The sequence below is a fragment of the Miscanthus floridulus genome, chromosome 6, assembly GCF_019320115.1.
Source record: "Miscanthus floridulus cultivar M001 chromosome 6, ASM1932011v1, whole genome shotgun sequence".
Lineage (NCBI taxonomy): Eukaryota > Viridiplantae > Streptophyta > Magnoliopsida > Poales > Poaceae > Miscanthus > Miscanthus floridulus.
The window spans coordinates 62,810,230-62,823,308 of NC_089585.1; positions in this window are offsets into that span (position 1 = coordinate 62,810,230).

Here is a 13,079-nt window from a genome sequence, read left to right on the forward strand (position 1 = left end):
GCAACCGATACACCACCTCCAACAGCCGTCGCGATCTTGTGGAGCACGATCAACCAAACCACTAGGGTAATTCCTGCAAGCAATCGAGGAACAAGCAAGAACAAGTAGAACAAGCAACTCAATTGCAAATATGGAGATGAAAACCAATCTGAAATCACAAAGTTGGGGTTCTAAATCGAGTAGAACGGATGGTCTAGTCGACACATGCATCTACTAGGAAGTAGCAATGGCTAAACTTTCAACAAAACAAAACCCAATCTGTTTGTGGCGGCTCTAATCCTTATTAATACCTAGGGGAACGACCAGGGGGGTGTTGGGGTCATTCTCCAACCCTAGGACGCGTCCCTAATGGACCCAACTTGATACATAGACCATCGGCCCAAAATAGGGTGATGCAGCACCAAAGGCAGAAAAGGTCCCGGCATTGAAACGATGACTGCAGAAGCATCAGATAAGATATAGCCATGAGTCCAGATCCGTTGGAAAATAGACTTGATAAGCTTTCCAAAAAGTGCTAGAACGTCCCAATCGGAGTCCATATGAAGTCGTGGTGACCGTCGCAATTTGGGACTATTTTGCAGTCCGAATTCAACTTCCAAAACGTGTTGGACTTGGACTCTTTCTGTCCTTGGAACCAAAGTGACGTGGTGACCTAGCGGAGGACGTTAGGAATACTTGGATTTGGTCCCCAATCAACTTCATTAACCTTCCATGCTTTCCATATGCAATCAAACCTTCCCTTGATCCATGTAAGTAATTCTAAAAATGAGAATGAACACACATCATGGTGCAGCATCAATTCATCAATTGCATCAATGATAAGCCTCATATAGAATGGTTGCACCTTTGGTATAGAAGTGGTTGGCATGGTCATATTTGAGCCAATGATGTCCTCATCATTCTCCCCTTCTTGACAGCAAACCGTCCTCGGTTTGACCTTTGTTGGAGTATGTGTTGTACGTAAAAGTGAACCGTGCTCCCCTTCTTGATATTTATCCTGTTGCATATGGGAAAAACTAGGAAAACTTTGCAAGACATCATTAGTGTTAGTGCAGCTCTCAATTTGATCATGGTATTATGGCCCAAAAGGATATTTCAGATTAGAGCAAATATAAACTTTATGCACCAAATATTCTCCTTTGCTGTCATATTTGCCAATTGCATGAAGCAAACAATGATTAAAACTCGGCAAACCAGAATCAAATTTAAGTTTCTCTTTTAGACAATTTAGATTACATAGAATATCAAATTCAATATAACCCAAAGTATTTAAAGAGGACAGCAAATTCAGTTTATCTTGTGCACATGTAATAGGATGAAAAAGCTTATCTTCAGCACATTTGTATGGTTCCAAACCAAAAGTATCACACTTATTCGCTACTTGTGGCATAGAAGTAAAAGAATCATCAGCACACAAGTCCTCTTTATCACAAGGAACAGCGAGTAATTCATTTTGTGACAACAGAAAATCAGTAGTGGGTTCCACTATTTGTTGCTCTTCATTAGCATGCAGAGTGGACAAATTTTGGACATTATGGGTCACATCATTCTGGCAAGTATTCATAGATAATAGAATCTCTTTTTCAGCATTGAGAGCAAGACAAAACAATTGACCAATATGGCAATATGATTTGCTAATTAACAAGGTTCAAATTTCAGAATTGAGCCCTCTCATGAACCTACTCATAACATCTTCCATGCATTCATCCAATCCACCAAACATGATACAAATCTTAAAATCATGGTAGTATTGTTTCACAGTCTTACTACCCTGCTTCAAGTTGTCTAATTTTGCAAGCAAATAATCAACATAATATGCAGAAATGAATGCATCTCTAAAAAGAATTTTGAAGTCTTCCCAAGATTCTAGAACTTTCTTGTGCCTACGAATGTGTTTCCATTCTAGCAAAGCAAATTCAGTCAAAAACATTGGAGGCAATACAAATCTTTTGTTTCTCGGACAGGTCATGCTCATCAAATTCATTGTCTACTTTTAACTCCCAATCAATGTAAGCTTGAGGATCAAACTTACCATCATATAACGGCAAGTGTTGAATGACATCCTGAATATGTGGGTCTTGTTTCAATAGCTCAAAAATCTCCATATCACCTGCCATGATTAGTAGAAAACAAGAAACACAAAAATAATATGTATCCTCCTATCAACTACTAGGATGTGTTGGTTGTAATTCTCTCAAACTCAACTTGTTAAAACAGGCCCTTACAAGTTCTTACCAAGCCAAACAGGAGGTGACGGCAACCAACAAGTCTATAACCGTGGAGCAAAGTGTATCGGTGCCGCAGCAACAAAAACCTCTCAAGCTGTAGTCAAATATGTGGAGCTGTAGGTGGGCTAAAGAAAGGAAGTACTAGAACCACGTTAGTTGCAAGCAAATTGAACAAACGCTCAACGATGTTATTATGCTGGTCCTAGGCTAGTACGTGCTAGAGATGCGAGCCTGGACACAAACAAAGTCACTGAGCTGCAGCAAAGAAGGATCACAAGGACAGGAATAACAACAAAAGAAAACCCTTCTCTTCTTCTTTCTCTTTCTTTTCTTTCTTTCTTTCTATCTTTCTTTTCTTTCTTTCTTTTCTTTCTTTCTTCTATCTTTTTTTTCTGTTTTTTTTTTCAACTAGCACAAAACTGAAATTTTTGCAACAAGAATTAACAAGCTACTTACAACAATTAAATGTTTCCTTGGGAAGGGTGATTCAGTAGCAAAGTCAAACAAGTGGCTGTTTTGCAAAACCAGCAGACGCGCAAATCTCCAGGGCAATTGCGAAGCGCTCAGAATGAATTTCGGAGCAAGCTCTGATCCGTTGGAAAGAGGACAAGTTAAGGTTTCCATATTGTATTTAAACTCCCTATTCAGACTCCTGACAAAGGAAATATGGTGCTTTTCTTTTCAGGATAAAATAGGACTCCGAATCAAATTCTATCTTGATCTTGTTGGATTTCCTTTTTGAAGATGGAAATATGGACGTGGATGAAACCTCCAAGGACATGGCTAGGATAATGGTGGTAAACAAAACAAAAGAATTTGGAAATCCACTCGGATTCGTTGAGAGAAACAAATAAACTCAAATCTGCTATGGTGACAGAAACGTGACTAGAACTCGAAACTCTAAACGACTAAACGCTAAGACCAGCAACTTAACATGACGATGCACCCGTTAATTCAATAAGCCCTAACTAAGCAGTAATAGTATTAAGCACAAAGGGTTTTTGGGATTATGGAGAACTAATCTACTAATTTTGTTTTGGCTTTTTCTGGACTATAGGAGATTAAAAACAACAAAGAACTGGAAGTCTCTCACTGATCAACCTTGCTCTGATTACCAACTGATATGAACCCGCTAGGGTGAATCCCGATCTTTCGATGAGAGAAGGTGGATAACTCGATTTGGGGATGGAGATGACGTTCACGGCCCGACTACAGCCTTCCAAGCTACGCCTTAGCAACCGATACACCACCTCCAACAGCCGTCGCGATCTTGTGGAGCACGATCAACCAAACCACTAGGGTAATTCCTGCAAGCAATCGAGGAACAAGCAAGAACAAGTAGAACAAGCAACTCAATTGCAAATATGGAGATGAAAACCAATCTGAAATCACAAAGTTGGGGTTCTGAATCGAGTAGAACGGATGGTCTAGTCGACACATGCGTCTACTAGGAAGTAGCAATGGCTAAACTTTCAACAAAACAAAACCCAATCTGTTTGTGGCGGCTCTAATCCTTATTAATACCTAGGGGAACGACCAGGGGGGTGTTGGGGTCATTCTCCAACCCTAGGACGCGTCGCTAATGGACCCAACTTGATACATAGACCATCGGCCCAAAATAGGGTGATGCAGCACCAAAGGCAGAAAAGGTCCCGGTGTTGAAACGATGACTGCAGAAGCATCGGATAAGATATAGCCATGAGTCCAGATCCGTTGGAAAATAGACTTGATAAGCTTTCCAAAAAGTGCTAGAACGTCCCAATCGGAGTCCATATGAAGTCGTGGTGACCATCGCAATTTGGGACTATTTTGCAGTCCGAATTCAACTTCCAAAACATGTTGGACTTGGACTCTTTCTGTCCTTGGAACCAAAGTGACGTGGTGGCCTAGCGGAGGACGTTAGGAATACTTGGATTTGGTCCCCAATCAACTTCATTAACCTTCCATGCTTTCCATATGCAATCAAACCTTCCCTTGATCCATGTAAGTAATTCTAAAAATGAGAATGAACACACATCATGGTGCAGCATCAATTCATCAAATGCATCAATGATAAGCCTCATATAGAATGGTTGCACCTTTGGTATAGAAGTGGTTGGCATGGTCATATTTGAGCCAATGATGTCCTCATCAGAGTTGCTAGTCTTAGTGTCTATTCCTTTAGAGTTTTGAGTTCTACCACCATCACGATATACATCGTTGCTGCGTTTCTGCCACCACGGATCCATATGATGTCCGATTTGGGAGTTTAAATACAATCTGGAAACTTGAAGTTGTCTTCTTTCCAACAGATCTGACCTTGCAGCAAAATTCGATCTGAGCACTCCACAATCATCTTAGAGATTTCAGCATCTGCGGTATTAACAAGAGTTATTAAATCTGAATTCGAAGGGGCTGTGTATAATAGCCTTATTGTTTGGGTTGTCATAGTACCAAATAAAATATTTAGGCCTCTGTAAAAAAAACAAAGAAAAAGAAGAAAAAAAAGACAAGAGAAGGAGAAGAAAGAAGGGGCTGAATCTGTTGTTTTCTTCATGCTGTGCTAGTTGTTCTTTCTCAGTGACTACCTTTGTGCCTAGGCTCACGTCTCTAGCATGGTTTAGCCTAGAACCAGCATAGTACCGCCGTTGAACGATTATTCAGCTTGCTTGTTGTGACTAAAGTGGTGCTAGTACTTTCTTGCTTTCGCCCATCTATAGCTCCACATATTTCGACTACAACTTGACAGGTGTTGTTGTTGCGGCACCGATACACTTCACTCTACGGTTGTAGACTTGTTGGTTGCCGTCACCTCCTGTTTGGCTTGGTAAGAACTTGTAAGGGCTTATTTTAACAAGTTGAGTTTGAGAGAATTACATCCGACACATCCTAGTAGTTGATAGGAGGATACATATTATTTTTGTGTTTCTTGTTTTCTACTAATCATGGCAGGTGATATGGAGATTTTTGAGCTGTTGAAACTAGACCCTCATATTCAGGATGACATTCAACACTTGCCGTTATATGATGGTAAGTTTGATCCTCAAGCTTACATTGATTGGGAGTTAAAAGTAGACAATGAATTTGATGAGCATGACATGTCCGAGAAACAAAAGATTTGTATTGCCTCTAATATTTTGATTGAATATGCTTTGCTAGAATGGAAACACATTTGTAGGCACAACAAAGTTCCAGAATCTTGGAAAGACTTCAAATTTCTTTTTAGAGATGCATTCATTCCTGCATATTATGTTGATTATTTGCTTGCAAAATTAGACAACTTGAAGCAGGGTAGTAAGACTCTGAAACAATACTACCATAATTTTAAGATTTGTATCATGTTTGGTGGATTGAATGAATGCATGGAAGATGTTATGAGTAGATTCATGAGAGGGCTCAATTCTGAAATTCGAACCTTGTTAATTAGCAAATCATATTGCCATATTGGTCAATTGTTTTGTCTGGCTCTCAATGCTGAAAAAGAGATTTTATTATCTATGAATACTTGCCAGAATGATGTGACCGATAATGTCCAAAATTTGTCCACTCTGCATGCTAATGAAGAGCAACAAATAGTGGAACCCACTACTGATTTCCCTTTGTCACAAAATGAATTACTCGCTGTTCCTTGTGATAAAGAGGAGTTGTGTGCTGATGATTCTTTTACTCCTATGCCACAAGTAGCGAATAAGTGTGATACTTTTGGTTTGGAACCATACAAATGTGCTGAAGATAAGCTTTTTCATCCTATTACATGTGCACAAGATGAACTGAATTTGCTGTCCTCTTTAAATACTTTGGGTTATATTGAATTTGATATTCTGTGTAATCTAAATTGTCTAAAAGAGAAACTTAAATTTGATTCTGGTTTGCCGAGTTTTAATCATTGTTCGCTTCATGCAATTAGCAAATATGACAGCAAAGGAGAATATTTGGTGCATAAAGTTTATATTTGCTCTAATCTAAAATATCCTTTTGGGCCACAATACCATGATCAAATTGAGGGCTGCACTAACACTAATGATGTCTTGCAAAGTTTTCCTAGTTTTTCCCATATGCAACAGGATAAATATCAAGAAGGGGAGCGCGGTTCACTTTTACCTACAACACATACTCCAACAAAGGTCAAACCGAGGACGGTTTGCTGTCAAGAAGGGGAGAATGATGAGGACATCATTGGCTCAAATATGACCATGCCAACCACTTCTATACTAAAGGTGCAACCATTCTATATGAGGCTTATCATTGACGCATTTGATGAATTGATGCTGCACCATGATGTGTGTTCATTCTCATTTTCAGAATTACTTAAATGGATCAAGGGAAGGTTTGATTGCATATGGAAAGCATGGAAGGTTAATGAAGTTGATTGGGGACCAAATCCAAGTATTCCTAACGTCCTCTGCTAGGCCACCATGTCACTTTGGTTCCAAGGACAGAAAGAGTCCAAGTCCAACACGTTTTGGAAGTTGAATTCGGACTGCAAAATAGTCCCAAATTGCGACGGTCACCACGACTTCATACGGACTCCGATTGGGACGTTCTAGCACTTTTTGGAAAGCTTATCAAGTCTATTTTCCAACGGATCTGGAATCATGGCTATACCTTATCCGATGCTTCTGCAGTCATCATTTCAACGCCGGGACCTTTTCTGCCTTTGGTGCTGCATCACCCTATTTTGGGCCGATGGTCCATGTATCAAGTTGGGTCCATTAGGGACGCATCGTAGGGTTGGAGAATGACCCCAACACCCCCCTGGTCGTTCCCCTAGGTACTAATAAGGATTAGAGCCGCCACAAACAGATTGGGTTTTGTTTGTTGAAAGTTTTGCCATTGCTACTTCCTTGTAGACGCGTGTGTTGACTAGACCATCCGTTCTACTTGATTTAGAACCCCAACTTTGTGAGTTCAGATTGGTTTTTTCATCTCCATATTTGCAATTGAGTTGCTTGTTCTACTTGTTCTTGCTTGTTCCTCGATTGCTTGCAGGAATTACCCTAGTGGTTTGGTTGATCGTGCTCCACAAGATCGCGACGGCCGTTGGAGGTGGTGTATCGGTTGCTAAGGCACAACATCCTTGGATGGTTGTAGTCAGGCCATGAACGTCATCTCCATCCCCAAATCGAGTTATCCACCTTCTCTCATCGAAAGATTGGGATCAACCCTAGCGGGTTCATATCAGTTGGTAATCAGAGCAAGGTTTATCGGTGAGAGACTTCGAATCCTTCGCTGTTTTTTTAATTTTTCCTATAGTCCAGAAAAGCCAAAAAAATAGATTGGTTTACCCACAATCCTATAAACCCTTTGAGCCTTTGCTAGCACTGCTTAGTTAGGGCTTGTTGAGTTTTCAGTTGCATCGGTTGTGTCGAGTTGCTGGTCTTAGTGTCTATTCCTTTAGAGTTTTGAGTTCTATCACGTTTTGGTCACCACGAGATCCACCATCACCATATACATCGTTGCTGCATTTCTGCCACCACGGATCCATATGATGTCCGATTTGGGAGTTTAAATACAATCTGGAAACTTGAAGTTGTCTTCTTTCCAACAGATCTGACCTTGCAGCAAAATTCGATCTGAGCACTCCACAATCATCTTAGAGATTTCAGCATCTGCAGTATTAACAAGAGTTATTAAATCTGAATTCGAAGGGGCTGTGTATAATAGCCTTATTGTTTGGGTTGTCATAGTACCAAATAAAATATTTAGGCCTCTGCAAAAAAAACAAAGAAAAAGAAGAAAAAAAAGACGAGAAGGAGAAGAAAGAAGGGGCTGAATCTGTTGTTTTCTTCATGCTGTGCTAGTTGTTCTTTCTCAGTGACTACCTTTGTGCCTAGGCTCACGTCTCTAGCATGGTTTAGCCTAGAACCAGCATAGTACCGCCGTTGAACGATTATTCAGCTTGCTTGTTGTGACTAACGTGGTGCTAGTACTTTCTTGCTTTCGCCCATCTATAGCTCCACATATTTCGACTACAACTTGACAGGTGTTGTTGTTGCGGCACCGATACACTTCACTCTACGGTTGTAGACTTGTTGGTTGCCGTCACCTCCTGTTTGGCTTGGTAAGAACTTGTAAGGGCTTATTTTAACAAGTTGAGTTTGAGAGAATTACATCCGACATATCCTAGTAGTTGATAGGAGGATACATATTATTTTTGTGTTTCTTGTTTTCTACTAATCATGGCAGGTGATATGGAGATTTTTGAGCTGTTGAAACTAGAGCCTCATATTCAGGATGACATTCAACACTTGCCGTTATATGATGGTTTTGTTTGTTGAAAGTTTAGCCATTGCTATTTCCTTATTGACGCGTGTGTTGACTAGACCATCCGTTCTACTTGATTTAGAACCCCAACTTTGTGAGTTCAGATTGGTTTTTTCATCTCCATATTTGCAATTGAGTTGCTTGTTCTACTTGTTCTTGCTTGTTCCTCGATTGCTTGCAGGAATCACCCTAGTGGTTTGGTTGATCGTGCTCCACAAGATCACGACGGCCGTTGGAGGTGGTGTATCGGTAGCTAAGGCGCAGCATCCTTGGATGGTTGTAGTTGGGCCGTGAACGTCATCTCCATCCCCAAATCGAGTTATCCACCTTCTCTCATCGAAGGATCGGGATCAACCCTAGCGGGTTCATATCAAGAAAGAAGAGAGATTCCACATCACCCACGTCACCTAGGAGTTCCATCGGGTGCGTCCAAAATGATTTCTAAGCCTATGGTACGTTCGACGCAAACCGTGCACTTATGTAGCATCGACACTAACAATGTCTCCAAACAGAAAGGAGCGAGAGTCCAAATGACCCACATCACCTAGGCGTTCCATCGAATTCATCCAAAACGATTTCTGAGCCAATGGTATGTTCGACGCAAACCGTGCCCCTATCTTGCGTCAAGATTAGCACAATGTCCCTCGTCACCTTGTGGCACTGTTCGCCTAAATGGTCGTTTAGCCCGTTTAAACACCGTGTAAACGCTACATGGTGGTGCGCCGTTTCCGTTTAATCACCCGTTTACCCCGTTTAATTGGCCATTTAGCCCGTTTAATGGGATGTTTTGCCCGAATAATGGCTAAACGGTAGGTGACCGACTGTTTACCATTTAGCGTTTAGGAAAACACTGCCTTGTGGTACGATCGGTTGCGTCCAAAATGATTTCTGAGCCGATGGTACATTTGGCGCAAACTGTGCTATCTTGTACCGACACTAACACTGTCTCCAAATGGAAAGAAGTGAGATTCCACCTGACCCACGTCAATTAGGACTTCCATCGGGTGGGTTCAAAATGATTTGCGAGCCTATGGTACGCTCGACGCAAACCGTGCACCTATCTTCCGTCAAGATTAGCACTATCTTCGAATGGACCAAAGTGAGCTTCCACTTGACCCTAGTCACCTAGTGGTACCATCAGGTGCGTCCAAAACGATTTCTAAGCCTATGGTACATCTAGTGCAAACCATGCACCTAGCTTGCACCGATGCTCACACTGTCTCCAAATAGAAATAAGAGAGATTCCACATCACCCACGTCACCTAGGAGTTCCAACATGTGCCTCCAAAATGATTTTAGAGCCTATCGTACGTTCGACGCAAACCGTGCACCTATCTAGCATTGACACTAACACTATCTCCAAATGGAAAGAAGCGAGAGTCCAAATGACCCACGTCGCCTAGGAGTTCCATCGGGTGCGTCCAAAACGATTTTCGAGCCAATGGTATGTTCGACGCAAACAGTGCTCCTATCTTGCATCAAGATTAGCACTATGTCTAAAAGGACCGAAATGACCTTCCACTTGAGCCCCGTCACCTAGTGGTACGATCGGGTGTGTCCAAAATGATTTCTGAGCCAATGGTACGTTTGGCGCAAACAGTGCACCTATCTTGCCCCAACACTAACACTATCTTCTAATGGAAAGAAGTGAGATTCCACATGACCCCACCTAGGTGTTCTATCGGGTGCGTCCAAAATGATTTCCGAGCCTATGGTACGCTCAACGCAAACCGTGCACCTATCTTCCGTCAAGATTAGCACTATCTCCAAAAGGACCGAAACGAGCTTCCGCTTGCTCCTAGTCACCAAGTGGTACCATGAGGTGCTTCCAAAATGATTTTGAGCTATGGTACATCTAGCGCAAACCATGCACCTAGCTTGCACCGACGCTAACATAGTCTCCAAACAGAAAGAAGAGAGATTCCACATCACCCACGTCACCTAGGAATTCCATCGGGTGCGTCCAAAATGATTTCTAAGCCTATGGTACGTTCGACGCAAACCGTGCACCTATCTAGCATCGACACTAACACTGTCTCCAAACGGAAAGAAGCGAGAGTCCAAATGACCCACGTCACCTTGGAGTTCCATCGGGTGCGTCCAAAACGATTTCTGAGCCAATGGTATGTTCAACGCAAACAGTGCTCCTATCTTGCATCAAGATTAGCACTATGTCCGAAAGGACTGAAATGACCTTCCACTTGAGCCCCGTCATCTAGTGGTACGATCGGGTGTGTCCAAAATGATTTCTGAGCCAGTGGTACGTTTGGCGCAAATAGTGCACCTATCTTTCCCCGACACTAACACTATCTTCAAATGGAAAGAAGTGAGATTCCACATGACCCCACCTAGGTGTTCCATCGGGTGCGTCCAAAATGATTTCCGAGCCTATGGTACGCTCGACGCAAACCGTGCACCTATCTTCCGTCAAGATTAGCACTATCTCCAAAAGGACCGAAACGAGCTTCCACTTGCCCCTAGTCACCAAGTGGTACCATGAGGTGCTTCCAAAATGATTTCTAAGCCTATGGTACATCTAGCGCAAACCATGCACCTAGCTTGCACCGACGCTAACACAGTCTCCAAACAGAAAGAAGAGAGATTCCACATCACCCACGTCACCTATGAGTTCCATCGGGTGCGTCCAAAATGATTTCTAAGCCTATGGTACGTTCGACGCAAACCGTGCACCTATCTAGCATCGACACTTACACTGTCTCCAAACAGAAAGAAGCGAGTCCAAATGACCCACGTTGCCTTGGAGTTCCATCGGGTGCGTCCAAAATGATTTCCGAGCTAATGGTATGTTCAACGCAAACAGTGCTCCTATCTTGCATCAAGATTAGCACTATGTCCGAAAGGACCGAAATGACATTCCACTTGAGCCCCGTCACCAAGTGGTACGATTGGGTGTGTCCAAAATGATTTCTGAGCCAGTGGTACGTTTGGCACAAAAAGTGCAACTATCTTGCCCCGACACTAACACTGTCTCCAAATGGAAAGAAGTGAGATTCCACCTGACCCACGTCAATTAGGACTTCCATCAGGTGCATCCAAAATGATTTACGAGCCTATGGTACGCTCGATGCAAACCGTGCACCTATCTTCCGTCAAGATTAGCACTATCTCCAAAAGGACCAAAATGAGCTTCCACTTGACCCTAGTGACCTAGTGGTACCATCAGGTGCGTCCAAAACGATTTTTGAGCCTATGGTACATCTAGTGCAAACCATGCATCTAGCTTGCACCGACGCTAACACTGTCTCCAAACAGAAATAAGAGAGATTCCACATCACCCGCGTCACCTAGGAGTTCCAACGGGTGCGTCCAAAACGATTTTTGAGCCTATGGTACGTTCGACGCAAACCGTGCACCTATCTAGCATCGACACTAACACTGTCTCCAAATGGAAAGAAGCAAGAGTCCAAATGACCCACGTCGCCTAGGAGTTCCATCGGGTGCGTCCAAAATGATTTCCGAGCCAATGGTATGTTCGACGCAAACAGTGCTCCTATCTTGCATCAAGATTAGCACTATGTCCAAAAGGACCAAAATGACCTTCCACTTGAGCCCTGTCACCTAGTGGTACGATCGGGTGTGTCCAAAATGATTTCTGAGCCAATGGTACGTTTGGCGCAAACAGTGCACCTATCTTGCCCCAACACTAACACTATCTTCAAATGGAAAGAAGTGAGATTCCACATGACCCCACCTAGGTGTTCTATCGGGTGCGTCCAAAATGATTTCCGAGCCTATTGTACGCTCGACGCAAACCATGCACCTATCTTCCGTCAAGATTAGCACTATGTCCAAAAGGACCAAAACGAGCTTCCACTTGCCCCTAGTCACCAAGTGGTACCATGAGGTGCTTCCAAAATGATTTCTGAGCCTATGGTACATCTAGCGCAAACCATGCACCTAGCTTGCACCGACGCTAACACAGTCTCCAAACAGAAAGAAGAGAGATTCCACATCACCCACGTCACCTAGGAGTTCCATCGGGTGCGTCCAAAATGATTTCTGAGCATATGGTACGTTCGACGCAAACCATGCACCTATCTAGCATCGACACTAACACTGTCTCCAAACGGAAAGAAGCGAGAGTCCAAATGACCCACATCGCTTTGGAGATCCATCGGGTGCGTCCAAAACGATTTCCGAGCCAATGGTATGTTCAACGCAAATAGTGCTCCTATCTTGCATCAAGATTAGCACTATGTTTGAAAGGACCGAAACAACCTTCCACTTGAGCCCCATCATCTAGTGGTACGATCAGGTGTGTCCAAAATGATTTATGAGCCAGTGGTACGTTTAGCGTAAACAGTGCACCTATCTTGCCCCGACACTAACACTATCTTCAAATGGAAAGAAGTCAGATTCCACATGACCCCACCTAGGTGTTCCATTTGGTGCATCCAAAATGATTTCCGAGCCTATGGTATGCTCGACGCAAACCGTGCACCTATCTTCCGTCAAGATTAGCACTATCTCCAAAACGACCGAAACGAGCTTCCACTTGCCCCTAGTCACCAAGTGGTACCATGAGGTGCGTCTAAAATAATTTCTGAGCATATGGTACCTCTAGCGCAAACCATGCACCTAGCTTGC